General features: G+C 43.4%; 1 protein-coding gene across 6 annotated transcripts in view; it reads right to left on the bottom strand.

The window, feature by feature from the left end:
• The window catches only part of Foxp1 (forkhead box P1), a 388,377-nt gene that overhangs the window by 330,944 nt on the left and 35,039 nt on the right, over positions 1 to 22,394 (bottom strand). For 5 of the 6 annotated variants that reach the window (XM_032906023.1, XM_032906025.1, XM_032906026.1 and 2 more), the window contains exon 2: positions 7,076 to 7,151. The gene's annotated coding sequence lies outside the window, so the exon portion shown is untranslated. Of the gene's footprint in view, positions 1 to 7,075; positions 7,152 to 13,020; positions 13,504 to 22,394 lie in introns of those variants that run through there. The other variant, XM_032906021.1, reaches the window with a different exon arrangement.

The following is a 22,394-nucleotide window of genomic DNA, read 5'->3' as shown; positions in this document are numbered from 1 at the left end:
AATGTTTCTATCTGGGTGTATACTCGTGAAAGCTTAGAGTCTGGATGCAAGCCGTCTTGAGATGGTGTCCCTCACTGGCTAGTACTTGCTAATTAGGATGGGTCAGTTGGCCAGTGCTCAGGGGATCAAGCTGAGGAATGGACTCTTGATTCCCAGCGCATAGCACTATCCCGATGGTTTAGATCTGATCACTTTTTTATGTGATTTCTGGATATCCAAATCAGGTCCCCAAGCGCTCTGCCAATCTAACTGGCTCTTCTACTGCGCTTCCACAAAATTACAGGTTGCATTTCTTCCTGACGATTCTGAGTAGCCAAAGAAAAGTGAGATTCAATACTCTGCTGCTATACATTCCTTTCTTGCTTTCGTTCTACGCATATGGTTCTTTTGCCTGCACCAAATGCCCGAGGCCAGAGGGAATGCTGGATCCCTTGGAGCTGCAGTTACACGTAGTTGTGGGCTGCCATGTGGGCGCTGGGAACCGAACCCTGGTTCTCTAGAAGCACAGCAAGTGCTCTTGACCTCTGAGTCCCCTCTCCAGCCACGACTGCCTTCTGCGTTTCATGACTAACTGTGTGAAATATGGCCACTTGAATATTGCTACAAGGACTAACTTTACTATGAAACATGATTTTAAGTACATTTGCACAAATGAACTCTGTAGAAAACCAATTTTACAGAGCACATTTCTCTGAAAACCAGTAATTTCAAATCGGTTTCCTTGACAAAAGGAAAAGCAACTCTTGTTTACCCAGGGTATTAGTCTAGGATCGTGGGAAGACTGTTTAAGGGCAGCTGAGATGGTTGTGGTGGCCCACGCCATGCTGCCAGTAGGATTTGCTAAAGAAGACAGAGGTGGCAGGAGGATCATGAATTAGAGAGAGGCCAGTCTAAGCTACACAGTGAGATCCAGACCAACAAGAAAATGTAGAAGTCTGACAGCTGAGAAACCCTATCTGGCCCACAAAAAATATATAAAAATGTTCACAATGCAAATACCTAAGTTTTTCATCAATCAATCCCTGCTATGAACAATGCAGGCCACCACTCTACTGGACATAGTAGTCAAAATACAAGAAATGATTTATTTTAAAGATTTATTTACTCCATGTGAGTACACGGTAGCTGTCTTCAGACACACCAGAAGAGGGCATCGGATCCTGTTACAGATGGTTATGAGGCACCATGTGGTTGCTGGGAATTGAACTCAGGACCTCTAGAAGAGCAGTCAGTGCTCTTAACCTCTGAGCCATCTCTCCGGGCCAAGAAATTATTTGTAAGTAGTTTAAAACAACAAAAGGTTGGACAATAAAAGAATTATACTACCAGGAGGAAGTTAGGGAGCAGAAGCAGAGTAATTGCTGTCAGGAGGCTGAGCAGAGGGCAGAACGTGAACGGCTGCTACTTGATCCAAAGACTTCCTTCTTGGCTAATGCAATGATAAGTGATGTAGGGAAGCAAACTGTCTGAACACCCAAAGCTCCTGCATAGTAGATACACTTTAAAGGAGTGAATCAGGCTCATTTAATTACTAAACACAAACTCAGGTATTTGGAAAATAAAACACGAAGCCACCTGATAATTTGCAAGAGCACTGTCATTGCAAGGACAAGGAAGTTAACCTCACACTGACGCTGTATCAGGCTAAAACCTATCACGGGGCTCTCTCGGCTCCTTGCTCTATGTCACTTTCTTTTCTTTTCTTTTTTAAAAATTATTATTATTAAAGGTTTATTTAGTTATTATGTTTACAGAATTCTTCCTGCAGGTATGTCTGCAGGCCAGAAGAGGGCATCAGATCTCATTATAGATGGTTGTGAGCCACCATGTGATTGCTGGGAATTGAACTCAGGACCTCTGGAAGAGCAGACAGTGCTCTTATCCTCTGAGCCATCTCTCCAGCCCTACGTCACTTTCAAAAGCAACCATAGTTAACCTATCTAATAGTCACCATAAACATTTGAGTCTGTCTTCTCTCTGGAATATAAACCCTATGAGAGCAGGGACTGTACAGCAAAGAACTTTAAATACAGATCTGTGCTCAAGATTAATGTGTGTACACAGGTACATTTATGTGAATAAATGAATGAGAGTTTGGAAGGAAGGAAGGAAGGAAGGAAGGAAGGAAGGAAGGAAGGAAAGCAGGCAGGCAGGCAGGCAGGCAGGCAGGCAGGCAGAAAGGGTTGGACTGGAGTGATTCTCAGAATAAAGAAGTTATGGATGGTGTGCTCTCTTATATTTTCTTCCCATCTCTTTACAGTCTTCTCTTCACTCAAAAACATCTCCCAGCAACCCTTGAAGCTTCACGGAGCCTGTCTCTAATCTCACCAATTATATGTCAAGAGGTATCATGCCTGCAATCTTCCAACTTTTGCTTAAAAGAAAAGGGAGTACTTTGGGCTTCACCCTGTTGTGGTAACAACTTAAGTTCTTCAGCCACACAGTTAAGGAGAGAGCCCCAGGTGCAAAGAGAGAGGCTACAAAGGACCTGCCTCGCTGGACTAGATTAGCTACATTGTTACAAGACAGAAGTCAGTGAGTATCTATCTGATTTGAAGCACTAAGGGCAGCCACAGAGATTGCAGCCTGATCACTATAACTGAGACATGGGTATGTGGTATAACTAGACATAGTAGTCCAATAGCTAGCTCAAGTGACTGGTTGGTTGATCATATGTGGGTGTGGTTATCTAAGTACACAGTGAGCATTTTGTCACACTATCGCCGCAGCATGTTTGTGAGTTAACAGGAACACAATTCAAATGCTGAATGTTTTCTGCCTCTCCCCTCCTCCTTTTTTAAAATCACGATCTCATATAGCCCAGGCTGGTCTCAAACTTGTTATATAGGCAAGGTTGGCCTTGAACCACTCCTGATCCTCCTGTCTCCACCTACCTAGTGCTGGACAGGCCTCCACCATCAGGTCTGGATATGCAGTGCTGCTCACTCAGATATTCCTGACCCTTACTTTGCATTTGGAGATGCTGGGTATTTGTCAAAGCAATTTGTAGAGACCTATCACCCAACTAAGTTTATCAAGTTACAGTTTAAATTGGTAATGAATTATGCCATCATGCAATAAAGTGATGGCTGAAACAAAAATAACCCCAAAGATCATTTGAATGGAGCACCTGAGAAGCGTTCTGTGGTTGTGGAAATGCTCAGTTCACACAAATGCATACTTTTAAAGGGACTAATATATTTCAATTAGCTGGAAAGCATTTTAAATCTTTAACTAAGAAATAATCCATACTATGCAAGACACAATGAGTTCAAACTGTTAATGTGCACCGTAGCACCTTCCTTTAACATTTTTTAAAATGCTCAAACTGGGGAGGGAGAAAAAAATTACTGTAATTGTACTTTCTTTGAAAAACAATTTAAACTTTCTAACAAATAGGTTGATCATCTAAAAAGAAGCTGAACCACCACATAAACCATGAAGCTTTGAAATGTCTAACATTTAAAGACAACTATCTGGGCATGGTTGCCTATGACTGTAACCCCAGCACATTGGGAGCACCCAGAAGAGGATCCCAGAGGCTCATGGGCCAATCTAGTCCAAGTGGTAAGGTCCAGGTTCAATGAGAGAAGCTGTCTCAGAAAATAAGAGAAAGAGTGACTGAGGAGAGTACCCATGCTGATGTCTAGCCTCTAAGCAAAGACTCAGAAGTATATACATAGATAGCATACATCTAACACATGTATCTATCTGTATGCATGCACACACACACCACACACTCACACACATTTCAATTGCATTCCTCAACTCAAGTCCACTCAGAACTAAATAACAAAATGGTAGATTTTAAAGATTGGGTTGTGTCATCTACAGAACGTTCCTGGGTAAACTTTCAATGACATAAAGAAATGGGAGAGAACACCATAGTAACGTGCCTGAAACCATCCAAAGTTGCTGCAGATGCCACGGGGGAATGACGTAGATCACTGACCAGAGCTATGCTCTCTCCTGTTTTTATCTTGATGATATCTTCCAAGCCCTTGGATAAGCTATTCAGCATCCACAGGATCGATCTGCCACTACAAGGCAGGAATCCTAGTGACATGCTAACGGCATCATAGCAACTTCAGCAACCAAAGCCATTTGTGTTATTAACATTTTAAAGCTGTTCTTATTTTTTATAGGTATGGATGTTCTACCTGTATGTGTTTCTGCACATTGCTTGTGTGCCCGGTGCTCACAGAGGCTAGAAGATGGTGTCAGTACTCTTAACTTCTGAGACTCTCTCCAGCTCCCCCCAGACACATTTTATAAAGCACTCAGATCTGTCTGGAAGAAGCTATTATATACTCAGAAATATGCTGATGGTTAATTACAGTTCTACAGACCTTTGAATTTAAATTTTAAAAATGGCTTCACTTGCCTCTCTGATTCAGCCTGGCAACGTCAGTGTGCATAGTCAGTTGTCCCCATACTGGCCAATGAGCATACTGTATGCATAGTCAGTTGTCCCCATACTGGCCAATGAGCACACTGATCACCAATACTGACATATTCAAACTGGAGGCTTGCTATTTACTGAGAAGTCCTAAACATCAGAAACCTATTTGTAGTGAGAGGGTACAAAACAGAAGTCCCTTCCCCTTCAGGGTACAGTCCTCAGGCAGAATACCAATCACTACACTCCAAGTATGGCTTTGCTTTAGGGTAATTAGCTGAGATTTTTTTCTCCTACAGCACAAGAACTACACACACACACACACACACACACACACACACACACACACGAGTATAAATTCATCTTTGGAAGATCTTTGACCCTGCCTAAAGGTAAATTTGGGATCAAAAGAAAGAGGGGATATTTTAAGAACAAAGAATAAAAATGTCAAATAGCAAAATGTTTGTTGAAAATAAAAACAAAGGTTACATATAAGGAACAAAAACTAAGCTAACAGAAGCAGAAATAGAAAAGACACAGATTAAGCAAAAATTCTTACATTGAGTTGCGAGACTCTAGTCAACAAGAGAAATTACATAAATGTGTCGAGCATTTGTGTGGTTTCTTTTCTTCATTTAGTAAAAGGAGACATCACAAAACCAAAATATTTAGAAATCTAAAAAGTTCCCTGGAAGGCGGGTTTATTGATGAGCTGGCGAATGCCACAACAGAGTATGTCCTTTACCCGGATCAGAAAGAGCCTCCAAAAGCTTGTCCTTAGGACTAACAACAGAAGTCACTGTTCTGCAAAGTTTCCTTTGTCCCATGCATATCATGGTACTTCAGAGTTTGAGGGACATCAGCAGATAGAAGCACGGATATTAAAACCATGTCTGTCACACCTACGGCTATTGAATCCAAACACTCCACTAATAGCCATTCAGGCCTCGATGTACCGGCGTGAATGTGTGTGCCACCATTCCCACCAGTAAGTTTTCTTCTGAACTCCCTGTTAGCTTTATTGAATCTCAATTTTCAGACTGTCCTGTGTTCCTAACAGCATGAGATGAGGGAGACGCCTGAAGAGCATTCTAGGATCTATTCTAGAGGTAAAAGAGACCAGAGACGGTATTTAGAGTAGAAAGAGTGGCTGAGACAGAGGTTGCTACAAGCTGGAAACACTGACTAGATAGATAGCACTGGGCAGAAAGTCTGCAAAACCCCAACCCTGGGCCTGCCTTCCTCTAGTACGCCCGCCGCGCCTGACAACCCCACATGCTGCTCAACAACATTTCCTTCCAGGCTGGAACATCTGACGGGACAGGAGACACCTCTGGGCATTAACCTGGTATTTCCCACAAGAGCAGCGATAAGGAAACAATGCAGATCTGAATTGCAGGACCCAAAGCAAAGAAATCAGAAACAACTCAAGCAAGCCTACTCAGTCTGTGAGGCACACTAGATCCAAACGCCTTTCGTGAGGGTCAAGACAAAACCGATCAAATAATTCTCATATCATCAAGGTTCTGAAACGTCTGTGTCTTCCAAATAGATTGAGCATGGTATTCAATAATGCCACAAAGCAAGTCACTACTCAACGGACACATGCCTGTTGAATCAAATGAACTACTCAGGGGCCAAATTAGAATGTGCATTGGAAAGGCTGCTTCAGCTCAAAAAAAAAAAATAAAAAAATAAAAAATATATATATATGGAATAGAAAAAGGCATGGGAAGGCTGCATAAAACACACAGTATACATCTATATTGAAACTTAAAAATAAATTATGAACACCATAAACATAAAAATAAACTTATTAATTTCATACATTGAAAGAGACTACAAATTCTTTCCAACAGGAAGGTCACGGCCTTAGCTCTGAGGTGCTCCTAAACCCAACATCAGGCATCTATGACCACGTAATGGGAGCGGCCCATTTGCCTCTTCAAAAGCATGAATTTCAGAAGGTGAAAATTGGCCTTCGTTCAGCAAGCCACACTAGGCTCTCTGAAAACTTCTAATTTCAAAATCAAGCACACTTTGATTTCCAAGTAAGGTCAAGAAAACAAGACAACACAGAGCTGGCATTGAGGGCTGTGCCCCACACTGCCACAGAGTGACCTCAGTGTGGCCTACTGCTAGGGTACCTGACTAGTAATTCCTGAAAGAAGGTGATGGGGTGGGGGTGGGGGGCACCAGCGGATGAGCATCAGCAGGGATCCCACCACCTGGGCACTGAGCACTGGCACGTTACTCATGTCTGGGGCAAGTTACTTTATGAATCATCACTTTTATGATGTGAATATTCCTTACTCACAAAAAGCCCATAAAACATACAAGCGAACAATAATTAATGTTCAGCTTCATCAAATGGAGGGAAGTATGATATTATGGGGCGAACAAAGTACATCGATGGGCTATCACCTAAGGGAAATCTTTAAAGATTCTGCCAACATGCCACACATGTACCTTTACACACTTTTATATAGAGAAATTTATATGCACATATATGTGCATATGTGCATATATATGTATACATATATGTATTGCATATATATGTATGTACATACATACATATTTTCATACATACATACATGAAGAACAAATTACCAAACCCCAGGCTTCAAAGGTAGAAATAGTTTTAGATGCAAACCCAACAGTTATGTATAATTTTACCTTTTATTTATTTATTTTTTTTGGCTTCAGTAATTCAATCTTCAGTTATAGTCACCTCCAAAGGTCAAGTCTCACCCTGAAAACAAAACAAAAACCAACAAGTCACAATCTGAAAAACAAGGGCAGTCTCACGGCCACTGCCCAGTGTCACACAAGCAAAAGGACAAGGAGTTCAACTGCATCCTGCAGATCGAATTTATCAGTTTACAGAAGCAAGGCCAGGATCTCCACTCTCTTCAAGACTACAGGCCCAAGAGGGATGGGGAAAGTCAAGAAGAGACACTTCTGACTTTTCACGCGAACTCTTCCTTGTCTGGCCGTCTATTAATTTATTCTCGAGTAGAATGATACATGACTCATGGGCCTCCGTTTTTAGGAACCAGACTGCTACTTGAATGTGCATGTTTGGTTCGTACCCACAACATTTCTGATTTCATTAAAGCGTGTGGTATATTTTTTCCATCTTTGAAAGTAGCTTGCACTTGCAGACGTGAAGCTTTCTGTCCCTCTAAGCCTTTCAGAATAATGTTTTTAAGGCACCATTTTCTATTTGGGGAGGGACAAGGGGTTAATTGCCGATGAAAGCTGTTCACAGAAATATTTCCCACTTAACATCTACCTCTACCAGATCCCTATGTTAGATACAAATGGTTCATGTCACGTGAAATAAACAAATGAAACCAAGCTTCCTAAAACACAAAGGAAGCCAGGAACACACATGAACCCATGTATCCATTGCATCTGCACACTCCCCTGAGCAAAACTCATGTGTGCCTTTAAGAAATGTTAGACGTTGCCTCTTCCTGTCCATGGAACTGTCATGGGCATACACTCCAAGAGAAAAGGCAAGCAGGAGTTTATTAATGAGATCACGTTAGTGAGAAGAAGTGCAGCTTATCCCACACCTCCACGGACCAAACCCTAGAACTACAAGGTGCTCGAACCCGATCTCTTTACCAACACGAATAGCCTTTGCTTATTAATGCCCAGGACCATGCGAATGGAGTATATCCTGTCAGTCTTGACTGGGGAAGGCAAAGTTTTCCTCCTTCCGTGGTGCTGGAAGGTGACACTTTAATGCCGACCTCTGACATTTCCACAATCACAGGGTATGCAGATTCTTACCATGCTGGCTGGGGAAAAAAAGATACAGGCTCTGGGTGAAATCAGAATTCTCATGTTTACTGTAAGAGGAAATTGGAGGTTTTCACCATAAATCTTTTACCTTTTGGGTGGGGGAAAACCCTAGCGCTCGGGTTTCAAATGACTGCTCTGTCACCTACCCCCAAACCTTTAGGTTGTTGTTGTTTTTACACAAAACAATTCAAATTGAAAATGAAAATTGTGTGCTTTCCTGCTGATGCGTGTCCTTGGGCCTGCCTTCTTGTTTCATAGTGAACAGATAAGAAAGAGCAATGGCCAAGTGATCTTGGTTGACCAGAGAGACCTGGGAGGCATCCCTACTCCTCTCAGGTCACAGCAGCTCTTACACAGGAAATGGTACGAAAAATCCAAAAGTGTATAACATTATCTGCAGTCCTAGGGACAAAGCTCAGGTCTCTCACACACTAAGCCAGCACCTGACTACTTAGGTGCATGCCCACAGTTCATCAAATCCTAAATATAAACTGGGTGAACTTTGGCAGACCCTGCTCAATTCAAAACAAGGAGGCCGCTTTCTCTCTCCTTTTTCCCGGAGACTTTTCTTCCATGCATGGACTTTAAACTAATTTATATGTGTATCTATTGAGCCGGGTCTGTTTCTGCACATTAGGCAGAAGGACCTATAGTATTAGACTTTGCAATGCAGATGAGATTTGCTATCATATAGGCCTGGCAAACAACTGGACCTCATTAAAATTTAATTTCCAAAGAAAACTGCTGAAAGGCCTACTTTGAATAAAGTTATCTATCTCTGGAGTTGTATCTCGGCCCACAGGACAATTTCAGGTAAGTGCGAGCTCTGTGTATCCACTCAGCAGACTAGAAAGCATAGTTCATAAGTGAATGGGGGCAAAAGCAGACACCGGTTGACCCTCGGAACTTAAGTATATTCTCCCTCTGGGGAAGTGAAATCAAAAAGGGCGAGTAATGGCACAATGAGACAATCGACACCCTACTGTATACAGACTTGAACAGTGCGAAACCTGCTACATTTGACTTATGTATCAAGTATCGTCAGTAAGACAGAATATCTGCCCCATAAATTTTAATGTACACGTACATCTGACCACTCATTAATTTATTTCTGTTGATTTTACTTTTTAGAAAAGGTATCCATTAGTAAAGTCATCTGAAATGCTATTTTCTGAGTTTTGCTGCAGAGAGATTAATAGTCCAACAGCTGCTTGCTATCATGTGCAATTAAACGAAATGTGTCGATACAGAAGACAAGAAAATAAGGGGTTAGAACAGAGGCCCGAGCTGCTAGCACTGCATGCTTAGGAGAACAGAAATCAACAGCTCCGGAGAAAAATATGCAATCTGCTTTTTCCCAAAGCATAAAACTTCGATTTCTAAAACGGTGTACTTTTACTGATCAAATCAATCACCTATTTATCTGACTACCGGCAGAACACATGCACACACGCACACACATACACACACACACACACACACACACACACACACACTCATATGTGCATGTACACACAAGTGCACACATGCACACAGTGTAAAAGAAATACATCCCCCTCCAGCCCTCCTGTCTCCTTGTTTAAAAAAGCTGCCACCACACCGATACCATTTGAATTCCTTTTTCTCTCTTTTGAAAAACTTTCCTGGTGATTTTATGTGTTAAAAGTAAGCTAGGTATACGGTAAACAGAAATTGGTAACTTTCCTTCCTAGAACTCTCTTTCACAAGTAAAGATCCTAGGAACTAGAATTTCCCAAGGTATCTTCATTGGAGTGTGTGTTATTTACCTGGAGCTAAGAGGTGATAACAGAGCCCACTCGTGTAACCTGACACCTGGAGGGTTGGTTAGAAACCCAGCATCTCAAGTGCTTCCTCTTTCTCAGCTCCCTTCCCCCCCTCAACCCGGTGCCTTAGAAGTTCCCGGTGGTGCAGTGCCCCGTGGCTGCACTGAGTTTTGTCCCTTACTGGATCTGTGAGACTTGTAATACAACTGCTAAGGGGCCTGGGCTCCTGGGAACTGAAGCACAGGTCGATGTGAGGCTGAGATCCTGCTTCACAGGGCTGGAAAGGAGCAGTTCCCTTCCCTTTCTCTCATTCAGAGTCGTTTCCCCTCTTCCTCTCACAGTAACTCCAAGGAAGGACTCCGACCAAACGCCTGCATTCTCTTTCGCAATATGCAGTTTATCACAAACTGATGCCTGCCGGAGGGCAACCAGGAGCATCTGTCCTAAGCCTCCATCCACCACAGGCTGGTAGAGAAGCCACTGGTGCCAGCCTTTCCAGGGACACAGGGTGAGCCAAGCCATCCCAGGTCCATGGAAAGGGGGCAGCTTAACAGGTGCAAGGGACCAGGACTCAACCTGTGTTTTCCTGAAGTTTGAATCGTGGCTCAGGCTCCCACATCCCCACCATCCTCTTACTGAACAGCACGGACTTCACTTGAGAAAAGAGGTCCAAATGGGCCAGTTCCCAAGGGAGCACTGCCCCTTTAAGTCATTAATCTTAACTCATTTTGGCTTTCCTGTCTTGTTTTCCAGTGATTTCTTAGAAAACAGAAGGCCATCAGCACGTGTTTGACTGGTGGAACACAGGGTCACTTTATTTGAGACTTAAGAAAATCAACTTAGAAATCACCCCAGGGCTTCGCCCTGTGCTCTCTGGAACCTCAACACGTTGAGTTTAACAAACATTTAAAAGAAGGTAGGAAAAAAAGACAAAGAAAAAAGGGGTTGTGGGGAGGAAAGAAAGGGGCAGAGACCACGGAACGGGGACTGAGAAAGGAAAGGAGGAAGGAAGGGCACAGGACATGAACTGCTGCACCGTCCAGGCTTCTGAAGCCGGGTGTCCTGAGACACACCCGTGGCAGTTGGTTTATAAATGCTGCATTTCCTTTACTGGTCTATCAGAGAAAGGAGCGACCACACACCACTACTCCATCCCTGTCCAAGCCCCGGGGGGAACATGTGACTGCCCCTTCTCTCCTCCCGGGGAAACATCGCAGAGTTCTAACTTTAGGGATCTGTTCTGTTTAGGCAAAACTCAAAAGCCGACACACAGTGCAACCATGTGGTACAGTCAACCCGCAGGTTGGCATTTCCCCCCCCAGGAAAACTACAGCCACCGGCCTGTCTCAGTTGGAAAACTCATTCCCTTTTACCTTCCACTCAAGGAAAACCCTGGTCACGGTCATGTGAAAATATTTTATAGGTATCCTTTAACAGCCTGTACACGTTGAAAACCAAAAACAATATTTGCTGTTTTGCCTTTGAATCGCTAACAAAGCCTTTGTTTTAGATCCCCCTTCAGTGTGCAATAAGAGTTAATAATCAAATCCATCCCAACCCCCACAAATGTTAAACAAAAAGATAAAAGAAATGCAAATAGCTATTGTCATGGAAAGTTAAAGTACCTGTCTGTATTTTTACGTGAAAACTATTATCTCTATCAATCAAAATTTAAGAATACAATGGTGCTAATCACAGAAGGTGCTCATGGCGCCGCTTCTTTCCCCTCATAAAAAAAAAGTATTTTTCCTCTTAAAAAAATGAGTATAAAAGTCATATACTTACAATTAGCTAGAATATTTGTAATTTTATCATTAAAAACCTTCAGCAATCCCACTGCTAATAAATGCTTCGAAGTCTCTAGACTGATTGGTACCCAAGAAGACCCAAGCCCTCGCATATTTTAATAGGGTTGATGGAATTTTATTTCAATTCTCCCAGTTTCCAACCTGCGGGGGAACAGCACACTCTTCTGTTGGAAGGAGTTACTCAGACCAAGGCGACAGTCAAGAGGGAGTAAAAGCGTGTTCTTTTAGACCCAATCCCTGCACCCAGCAAGAGCTTTACACAGGACAGGAACCTTGGAGGGTTCCCTTCATCTGTTTTGACAACTTGGATGAAAACGATAAACAGCCTGCCCTGAGAAGAAAGGAGAAGAGCCCCAAGTCGCCCAGGGTAAATCTAAGTCCAGCAACTGCTGAGCCGTTTTCTAATTCACTTAAAAAATTAAAAAAAAAAAAAAAAAGATTGCATTAGCCCCTCAACGTGGTGCTTTCTAAAGACAGTCCAAGAACAAAAAGAAGCACCAGAGCTCAGAGTCAAACAAACAACCCAAGATTAGAATTCCTAGAACAAACACACAAGCCAGGGTGCCATTATGCAGAGGGACTGAGCCTGGATAGACGTCCCCTCCACCAGAGAGCCAAGGGGCTGTCGTTTCCCCCCCAAGCAAGATCAGATTTCCTTCCCTCTCCACTGCTTCTCTGAGCATCATGGCTAACATCTCATGTGTGCTATTAATATCAGTGAGGAGATGATTCGATTTTCACAGAAGAAAACCCCTCCGATCCCAGTGCAGACCTTCAGGGGAGGACCCTGGCCCGGTATTCACAATACAGTAGCTGAGTTTTGCCGCTTTCCTGCAGTTCAGCCGGCAGTTCAGCCTGGCACACTGTTTGAAGCCTCTCACCAGACAATGGCAGCTCTAGCTGCTGGATAGTTACAAAACAGGATTTGCTAGAACCAAGAATAGTCGAGCTGCGCTTGCCCTCTCTCTCTTTTTAAATTCCTTCCTGTCCCCAAGAGCCTCACACTACCAGTTTCAAAATCCAGCCGCCGGTTCCTTGCTGGTTCCTAGCCCGTTGCTAACAGGCACCTGTACTAGTCTATTTCAAAGCAGCCAGCAAGTGTCAGCTGCCCGGGCGCCAGGACAGCTTTCAGCAAGCACTCAGAAGGGCGGCGAAGGGCCCTCTCAACATTTGCGAAATGAAACAAAAGTATCAGCTCGGCTTGGCACACACTTACCCATTCATGGTGAGGCAGCAGAGCTTTGGGGCAGGAGAGGCAGGTCTCTCACTAGACAGAACAAAGTTCAAGAGTTTGTAAGGGACACTACAGGCAGTGGGAAGCCAGGTCCTGCAGGCTCTCAGGGTTCCCAGGCTGGCGGCAGGGTGAGGAAGGACTGAAGGTATGTAGGCTAAACACAACAAAGCCACTGCCTTACTCTAGATTAAATATGCAGGAAGAGGCCCCTTTGCATAAACACAAACACTCAGCAAATGAACAACTGGCTCAATCAGGCGCCCGCTGTGCCTTCTACCTATCCTCCCCTGACAAGAGACACTGGCTGTTCCAGGGGACACCACTAAACTGGGAGATACACCTATGAATGGGATCTTGCTACGATAACAATTGAAATTAATTACGTTCATTAGCAATTAAGGATTCACTCGGGGGCGGGGGGACGGCACTGAGGGAAGAACTAATACTTGGATGTCCAGCTACTTCCAAAACGAGCTGGCACGTAACTCGCGAGGAGTTCTGCGGCTGGCTGTATTTCAATCTCCCATAATCAAGGAGGCTTTTAAAAAAGCTCATGGTTTAGACCCAGTCTAAGGTTATATTACACACTCCTCAAGGCAAATTTTGCATATGTTTATAAAAGACGCATATATATATATATATATATATACACATACATACACACACATGCACATGCACACACGCGCATGCATATATCACGGCATATAGTCTCCTCCATGATACACATCTCTAGAAAAGGATACCAATAAACACACATGTGCAGAACACCACTTAACTGTTTCCTTTAGCTCACTAATCATTTAAGGAAAATAATTGGAGCTTTCCAAAAATACATCCCAAATGCCTGCTTTTCAAATGTCACCAATGCATGACCGCTCATTTAAAAACATTATCCAGATATTAGGAAGGATGCTTTTAAGTGAGTGGCCTCAGCTACTTATCACTTCAATTAAACAATGTAATTACAGTCAACAATTTTCTCCATTTCTGCAGTAAAATATGTCATACCTCAATGTAATTTGACTGTAGGACCCAGGGATGTAGCAAGAGGGAAAAACGTATGAAGGCTAGAAATGTTCTACCGGTCTTGTCTCAGACTAAGGACTCAGCTTCTACTGGCCTCCTCCCCTGTGGTTCCCCCATCCTGCTGGTCTAAGTAACTTAATTATTACTCTTTTCTCTGTTTTGTTTTTCAGTTTTTAAATTACAAATTAACTGTGGGATTTTTAATTACACTGTTTAACAATAAAGGGCCATACATATTTTTCACATTTATTTATGTGGTCATGCTTGCACGGACCTAGGAGGTTAGAGAAAAACCAATGAACGTGTAAGGTTTGGTTCTTTTGTGGCTGTAGTCAAACTCATGTCATCAAGCTTGGTGGAAGACATCTTTACCCACCGAGCCATCTTGCTAGCCACCAATTACCTTTTAATGAATTTTACAGCATTAACTGATTTCAAATGACACATAAGAAAGACTATGTTAAATTACGATTCCCAGCCACAGAGAAGCCATTCAGTGTCACAGCACTTGTCTATACTTTGTACTAAAAAGAGTAGAGCATGGATCCCTCCCAGCCTCAGAAGAAAGAGTTGACCCCAGACGATGGGGTTGTAACATCGTTTGCTGCAAAAACTAAAGATCCACCGTTAAAAGAAAAAAAAATTAAAATATTAAAAACAAAAGCCTACTTTAAACATAAGACAATGGCAGCTACTGAAAGTAAAATAAAATAAAATAAAAATGGTTCCCTATACCCCAAAAAAACAAAGACTGGGTCCTGGAGAAGAGATAGACTTCTGCTCTGCTCCCTATTTTCCCTTGAAGTGACCTTCCTCAGCCACTGACCCCCACGGTTGATGCGAGTAAGACAGAGAACAGAAATACAATCCATCTATCACCGTGACGAAGGCCCTGCCCACCCTAGCATTGTTGCTGGCGACTATTTTGGCAGCTTGAATAGGTCGTTATACTTGCTGGCCCCTCCACCGAGCACTGAGTAAGCTAATGGAAGAGTGGATGGCGGGATCCAGTATTAATGAGCTGCACCGTGTGAACCTGGATGACACTGAATATATTGTACAATTATAGGCAGCATCTGATTCCATAGGTATTAGATACTGTACTCTAAATTAATATTTTAATGAGGACAGTGAAAGAAAGACGACAACCCAGGTAAGAGATCCCCGCACAGGAGCTACGCATAAGCTTACTGCTGGAAGGCTCTCAGACACGGGAGCCAACGACACAGACAGGGATTGGGACAGAAATCCGTATGCAAGCTCTGCAGGCTGAGTGACACGTACTGATGTAGAGTCAAAGATGTCATCCCCACACAGCTCTACTTGCTGTAACCTAGAGGGAACCAAGTGGGGAGGGTGGGGGGCATGGCAGCCAGAGCTCCAGAAAATAAACAGGGTGTACAGTTTCAAAGGCTCCAGACACAGGCTTTTCATTGTTCAAGCCAATTATCAGCGGAAAATAACAACAGCAGATGGATCTGGAGTCACTGACTTTTCATACGCACTTCTCTGGGCTGAACAGATGAAGAAATGGGAGAGCTATCTCAAAAGGCAAAACATCTCACAGTGAAAGAACTCCACAGTCCAGATGGGGACCTTCTAAGTCTGCCGACTATCTTCCTAACGCGGTGAGATAGACTTACAGCAACATTTCAAGAACCGATCAGATATGATGCCTACGACGGCTTCATTACTGAAACAGGTTGCCCAGGACTTGGGACTTACAGTGAATTCAATAAGGATGGAACTGTGGGTTTCCCTTTCGCTAGTCAGGGACTGTGGGTTCCCACTCAAACTAGCAACCAGTGCACCATGGGAAAACAAACCATCATCGGACCATGGAAAGAAAAACCAAGGACGTACAAAGAATGTTAATTATCCCGAACCATTCCACCATGATGGGGACAGAGGAAAAAATGGCCCTGGAGTAATTTCTTATTAAAAGCCTTCTGTGATAAAATCTCATCCTTGGTAAGTTATGGCAGCATCTTAAACACCCTTCGCCTCCTATGACTGCGAAAGGTACTTTGCTTTCAGTATAAAACAAACATAGATTTCTATATAAATTTCACATCAAAATATAAGGAGAGATAAATTTTCTAATCAATGCCGACCACACACTTGGGCAAAACTCATCAACCTGTATTAACCGATTGGACACCACCAAGTCAGGTTCGCGACGGAACCCTGTAGTAAATTATAGCCTGAGAACAAGCAGTAAGCACTGGGGACAGTGCAGTGCACATCCCCTCCAATAGACTGCGTCTCCAATCTCTTTCCCATGCACTTCCGCCCATGAATCATCAATTCCGCACGCGTGCTTTGCAGACCTCTCTCCCTGAATTGATGTAAAATATGGTTGAAGTCACCATGTTAAGAAAAAAGAAAAACCGATTCCTGTCACTATTTACCAACGCATTTAACGCTAAAAAAAAAAAAATACTGTTATGAGCACACTGTTGACTTCACAAGTTCATAATATAAGTTTAGAAGAAAAAATATTACCCCCGCCCCAGCAAGGCTTTCCTTTCAAAGTGCCCTGACAAAAGTAAACTCGCGGCAGAGCACACAGGCACGAGGAAGAAAATATCGCCAAGGGCGAAATTCTGCAACTGCTTTAAGAAGCAAACAAGAACACAAAAGATATGTAATGCAGCCATCTGGCTCTCCTCATACTATATCAATGCCTCAACTTTATCCCCGCCCCCTGAGCCCGCCCACACCCATGCCACAAACCAAATGGCTTTACTTATGTTTCCTGCACAGTGAATTTACACGAGGCGGCCAGGAGGCAAAGTTGACTTTATGTATTTTGTGTGTGTGTGTGTGTGTGTGTGTGTGTGTGTGTGTGTGTGTGTGTGTGTGTGTGTGTATGTGTGTATTTCTGAATTCCCCCACTCTGGTAACATTTTTACCCGCACTATTCATAGTGGGACTTCTTGGAAAAACCTCTGAGAACTTCACTGTGATAATGTCATGGTCGTGTGAATCTAGGGGTTCAGTTTCAGGAAAGGCACTGTTCAGAAACTTTACCTCTGCCCTCTTGTGCTTTCTGCTTAGAAGCTGACCTCAGATATAAACATGTGGGAAAATGTTGCTGAACTTGTAATAATCAGAGCCTTTCCTTCTATGGTACAAAACTGTGTGTTGTTCCCCTCCGATGGTAATTGGCATGGCTACCCTAACTCCAATCACCCCTCTTGTTAGGAATTCATATCTGACACAGTCTAAGAACGTTATTAAGCTCCTGTGTGTAAGTACCACCTGCGTGGTCATTAAACAGGAGACAAACTCCACAGCCTCGATTATTTTCAAGTTCTCACACAGGTATGTGGGTACACTACATTTATGAGATATTTCTATTTGTATGTCAAAAAATATGGTCAGGTAAAGTTACAGATGTGTTAAGAGATCCAGATGCGTCCAAAAGGTAGAAATTAAGACTTTAGATGAATACTTCAATATGGATAAAATCAACATATTAAATGCCTTTCACCATGGGGTAGTAAGAAAGCAAGACAATAAAACAGGCTTCTCACCCCAGCCCTACTATGCTCCTAACTAGCAGCTGAAGTAAAAAAACCTCCCAAGGGCAAGAACTGTCAGTAACTAGGTTCTCGATAGAGTCATGCTTGGCTCTGTTCTGGGTGTTTCTACAAACAGAGGGCCCCAGCCTGCATGGCACTCACTGGTCATCTGTAGGACACACACAGTGAACCCAGCCACCGGATGAGGTATTCCAACTAATTGTTTAAGCCTGCACCAGTGTCTGGGCCACAGTTGGCAGACACAGCTCATGGCTGCCTACCAGACTCAGGCTAGCACAGCTGGAGCCTGGCAAAGAGCTCTAGGGAGCACATCTGGCTCTTAGTGGCTCCCATCTGCAGTGAAATGGATTTGCTTTGGTTTTTAGGTGAAGAACAGTGAACAGAAAAAGCAAGGGAATTCACCTTAACTGTGGATTTGGTTTGGGGATAAAATGTCAGTATACCAACTACGTGAATGCAAGGGTACTATCGGACGTTCCCTCTGTATCCCAGGGGTAAGCAGAAGCTATCTGTGGGATGGGTCCAATGAAAACCAATGTTAACCAGGTCATGAGCCGTATGAGAGCATGCCTGTACCTCACTCCAGCCCCTTTCTACCTCACTTTGATTACCCACTGACTAACAGTCCGGTGTACACAGAGAACAGAAGTGACTTCACAGCTAAATCTCATGAGAAGCTTGCTTATGCTCATGAATAAAGCCACCTGCCTTCCCTGCACGGACAGAAAGACTCCTAAGACTCCTTTCCTCAAAATAACTAAGTACTACATATCTTCCCTTTAGTGGTCCTTAAACTGTGAAACTCGGCAGAAATGTACCCCAAATGCCTGAGAGTATAACCCAGGTTCTCGATCACCAGAGAAATGCCAAACGATGAGGCGGCTGTTCCTGGCACCTTCGCATCCCGTTTCCTTTCCCATGCCTCTTTTCCTGGTTCCCCTGACACCTGCAGATCTCAGTCCCTGTCTACACTGAACTCTGACCCAAAGGTCAGAACTCACTACCATCTCCCATGAGAACACTCAGAAATGCAAGCCTAAACCAGGAGTATCAGGCCAGCGCACATTCTCTTTGCTCCTTAGCTAGAAATACACTGACATTTTCAAAACGCTAGGTTAGCAAAAACATTAAAGAAATCATCACCATACAGTTTCTTCAAATGACCCAGGAATGTGGTCGAAGAGGAAGGACCTATGATACACGCCTGGCACAGCCTTCCACACAGGATTCTGTTTCTCCAGTACTAAAAGTAACAGTGCTGTAGGAATGGCTGACATGGGCAAGTGAAGAGAGGTACAAAGAAGCTTCTTCAAAGATAGCACTGCTCTTCCACATGTTTGAAACTCAGCCTCAGAGAATGCCCTTCCACAGTTCTACCACACACAGAAAGTTTAAGATAATTGTGGGAGAAGAGCACACCAGGCTACATCACCATGGAGTTGAAAGCAGGTTAAACAATGGCTACAATGTAAGAAAACTAGAGAAAACCGAGGGACTACAAGAAACAAAGGCTGGAGGTGCACAGGGCCAATGTCTAGGCTCCCTAACTCCTCTTTGGACTGCCTCAAGGAAAACAAATACTATAGAAAATCATAGTGCCCAGAAGAGAGGAAACTGGAGTTGTTCAAGCCGTACCAGCTCAGGTTCATAAGCCCAAGGGCAAAACTCAGCTTAGCTGTTTCACTACCTTGGGGTCCCAAGCAAATCATTTGAGTTCTCTGTCTCTCAGTGTGCCTGTCCATAAAATGGGCTAGAATTACAATCCACCATATGCTTTTGAGGAACAAATGTATTAACAAGAACAAAGGTCTGGTACTTCAAGAATGTTACTAGTAAAAGATCAGCCACTGATCAAGGTTAACTTAATTTAAAATTGTCTGTACTCCATTCTACAGTCGCTAATTATTTCAGGTCACCTACTGCACTTCAGACTAGAAAGCGAAGCATGTGTGCTCGCACGCCAAGGGCTAAGGGAAGTCAGAGTTCTCCTTTTTACTTCCCAGCATTAGCCAAGGAGTCAGAGACCACTATTTGGGTATCTCCCACCTCGGTGGAGGCAATTTGGTAGCAAGAAAGGAGCTATGAGGGATGGCTAGAGAGTCTGCTTGTCCCCAAAATGACCCAAAACGACTTAGGGGAGCTCTTCAAAGGAGGCAGAACAGGGATCTGGTCTGGAACCCGAAGGCACTGAAACACATTTTCGTACATGTTTCAAGTCTGTGTGTGTAGATTCTGTTGCTGATTTAGGATCTTGAACAGTTTGTTTATTTTTTAAATGCCTTTCAGCTCACCTTTAATAACACGTTTCTTTGACTTGGCTGAACCGTGCCTCAGAAGACTTACAAGCAGGAATGTGCAGGGTAAAAGGTTCAGGGCACTAATCCACACCTGGTCCACGTAAAAGAAGGGGGGTTAGGCTCATATTTTCCACCCAGAAACAAGCCTTTTTATATAAACCAGCCTTTCATTTGACTGCTAAGGTACTGTGCACACCATTCAACCTTCCATGTGCCTTACCACAGAATTCTCTCCTAAGTCACGCCATGAGGCTTGAGCATGACGGAGATGATGGTGGTGATGGTGACAGTAATGGTGAGATGGTGTTTGTGGGGATGACGGTAGTGCTCCTTGGAGAGGGAAGGGACAAGAGAAGAGGAACACAGGCCCACCTCCAAATAGGAAAATGAAGATGCACTTGATCAGAAATCCCTTCGCCAAGTTTTGCTGGTAACAAACAACTATTATATACATATACATATACATACACATACACATACATACACATACACATTCACATATACATACACATACACATTCATATTCACATACATATACACATACACATACACAGAAGTGATTTGGGATGAAATAAGAAAATGCCCTAATTTTTATGTGAATAAACCAGACTCTTTCTGTAAAATTTTGTCTCAGACGTTTAAGCACAGATGAGGGAGAAGTCTCACAGAGAAGAACAGAGAGCACTGTGGGGTTGAAAGGTACCTCTGTGGGTGCAGTCAAGCTACTTCGTCTGGCCACAGACTCTGTGTAAGTTGTAGGAACTCTAACACCAAGAATAGGCTTAACAGTCCCTGACACCAAACACACAGAAAAGCAATATCCAGAGACCAGTCCCTGGAAATGGCAGCTGAGGAAGCAGGGCATTTAGGAATACAGCCCTTTCAACCAGAGAGCTCAGAGGATGGAGGGAGGAGTCACAGATGTGACAAAGACTGTATCAGGCCTGTGCAAGAAAAGCAATGACCTTCAAAGTTGCTCACTTCTATTCTCTAAGCATCCGTATTTTTCTTTCACTTTGCTCCCAAGAAAACTCTTCTTGATACTGGTGTGAGGTAGAGAAGGAGTTATGACCCATCCCTTCCCTAAGAGCCAACAGAGAAGGGCAGAAGATTCCCCTGGAAGGTAAGAGAAGGGTTCTGCTCTGAGACCCAGCAAGAAACCCGGGGGGGGGGGGAGGCCCCTCCTCCATCCAAGCCCCTTGTGGGTGACAGAGATGAGTCTTAGCTGTGCGTAGTTTTCTTTTGAGAAGTCAAGAACGACAACACAGCAAAGCAATTCTCTGAGTGAAGCCCCGAGCGCTGAGAAATACGAACAATGCGTGCGCTTGGCATTTGTCACGGAAATCCTAACAGCTCGAACGTTCTATGCTGCTCTCAGAATCAGCTCTGAGAATGAGCCTTTCTCAACCGGACACCTTCTACTTGCGCAGCACGGAACGCACAGGACGGGGACAGTCCCCGCCATGGCTCCTTCCGTCAACCTCCAGGGCCTTCTAGGCCACCATGACTCAAAAGTCACTCGCACGTTCTGCCGGGTGCCATGACGTCACACTGCCACTTGATCAGGTGTGTGGTGGCACGTGGTGTGAATAAATAGACACAGCCTCGCATTAAATGAGAATTTGCGAGGGCAGATCGCGAAGACAAAGACGTTTCTATATAGAAATGTGAACTAAGAGTTTAAGTAAATGGGGCGGGGGGAGGAGTTCTAAAGTACCAACATAAACTATATTTAATAGCAACAAAAATATTTTCCTTTTGGGGAAAGAATTTGGGCTTCTCAAAGCTACTGCCTTTCACATGACTGGATACATCATGGATGAATTCTTTCATTCCTTAAACACAGATGTGAACACCCCACCAAAAAAAATTCTCCCTCAGAAGGGTTAGGGTTTTTTTTTTTAATTAATCTTCCTTCAAATATAGTACTCAACTAAGAAGCTATTTTGGTATTCCATTGTTATTTCCTTAAGCACCGAATATTACACATCCCAAAGACCATATGTTTCCAAAGAAGAAGAAGAAGAAGAAGAAGAAAAAAAAAAAAAAAAAAAAAAAAAGCCTAGACCTAATACACAATGAAAAGTAAATCTAAAGCAGCCTTCTGGTCTGACATGAGTGCATAAAAGCGACGTGAGCAAGAACAGCTAAGTTTACATACTTTTCATTCACAACTGCTGCTCCAAAACCACAATACCTTTAAAACGACATTTTAAGGAAACAGATACAGCACGGCTTTGGTCCCGGCGAGATGGTGCAAACACTGAATTAAAGGAGCTTTTCTTTTCGAGCAAGGAACCCTGAGAACGGGCACAGTTTAAAAGAAAAGAGTGACTCACTTTAAAAATAACCGAAGGATAAACACCGAGAATCACAATACAATCTACCTCACGGGATTTTATTTTCTTTCCTTTTCCCTTTAAAAGCACCGAGACTCAGACACCTAAACACAACTTCAGGGATGGGGGAAGGAGTTCTCTCTTCT

This window comes from Rattus rattus, chromosome 6, assembly GCF_011064425.1.
Source record: "Rattus rattus isolate New Zealand chromosome 6, Rrattus_CSIRO_v1, whole genome shotgun sequence".
NCBI classification, from domain to species: domain Eukaryota; kingdom Metazoa; phylum Chordata; class Mammalia; order Rodentia; family Muridae; genus Rattus; species Rattus rattus.
This window is presented reverse-complemented; position numbering and strand designations above follow the sequence as displayed.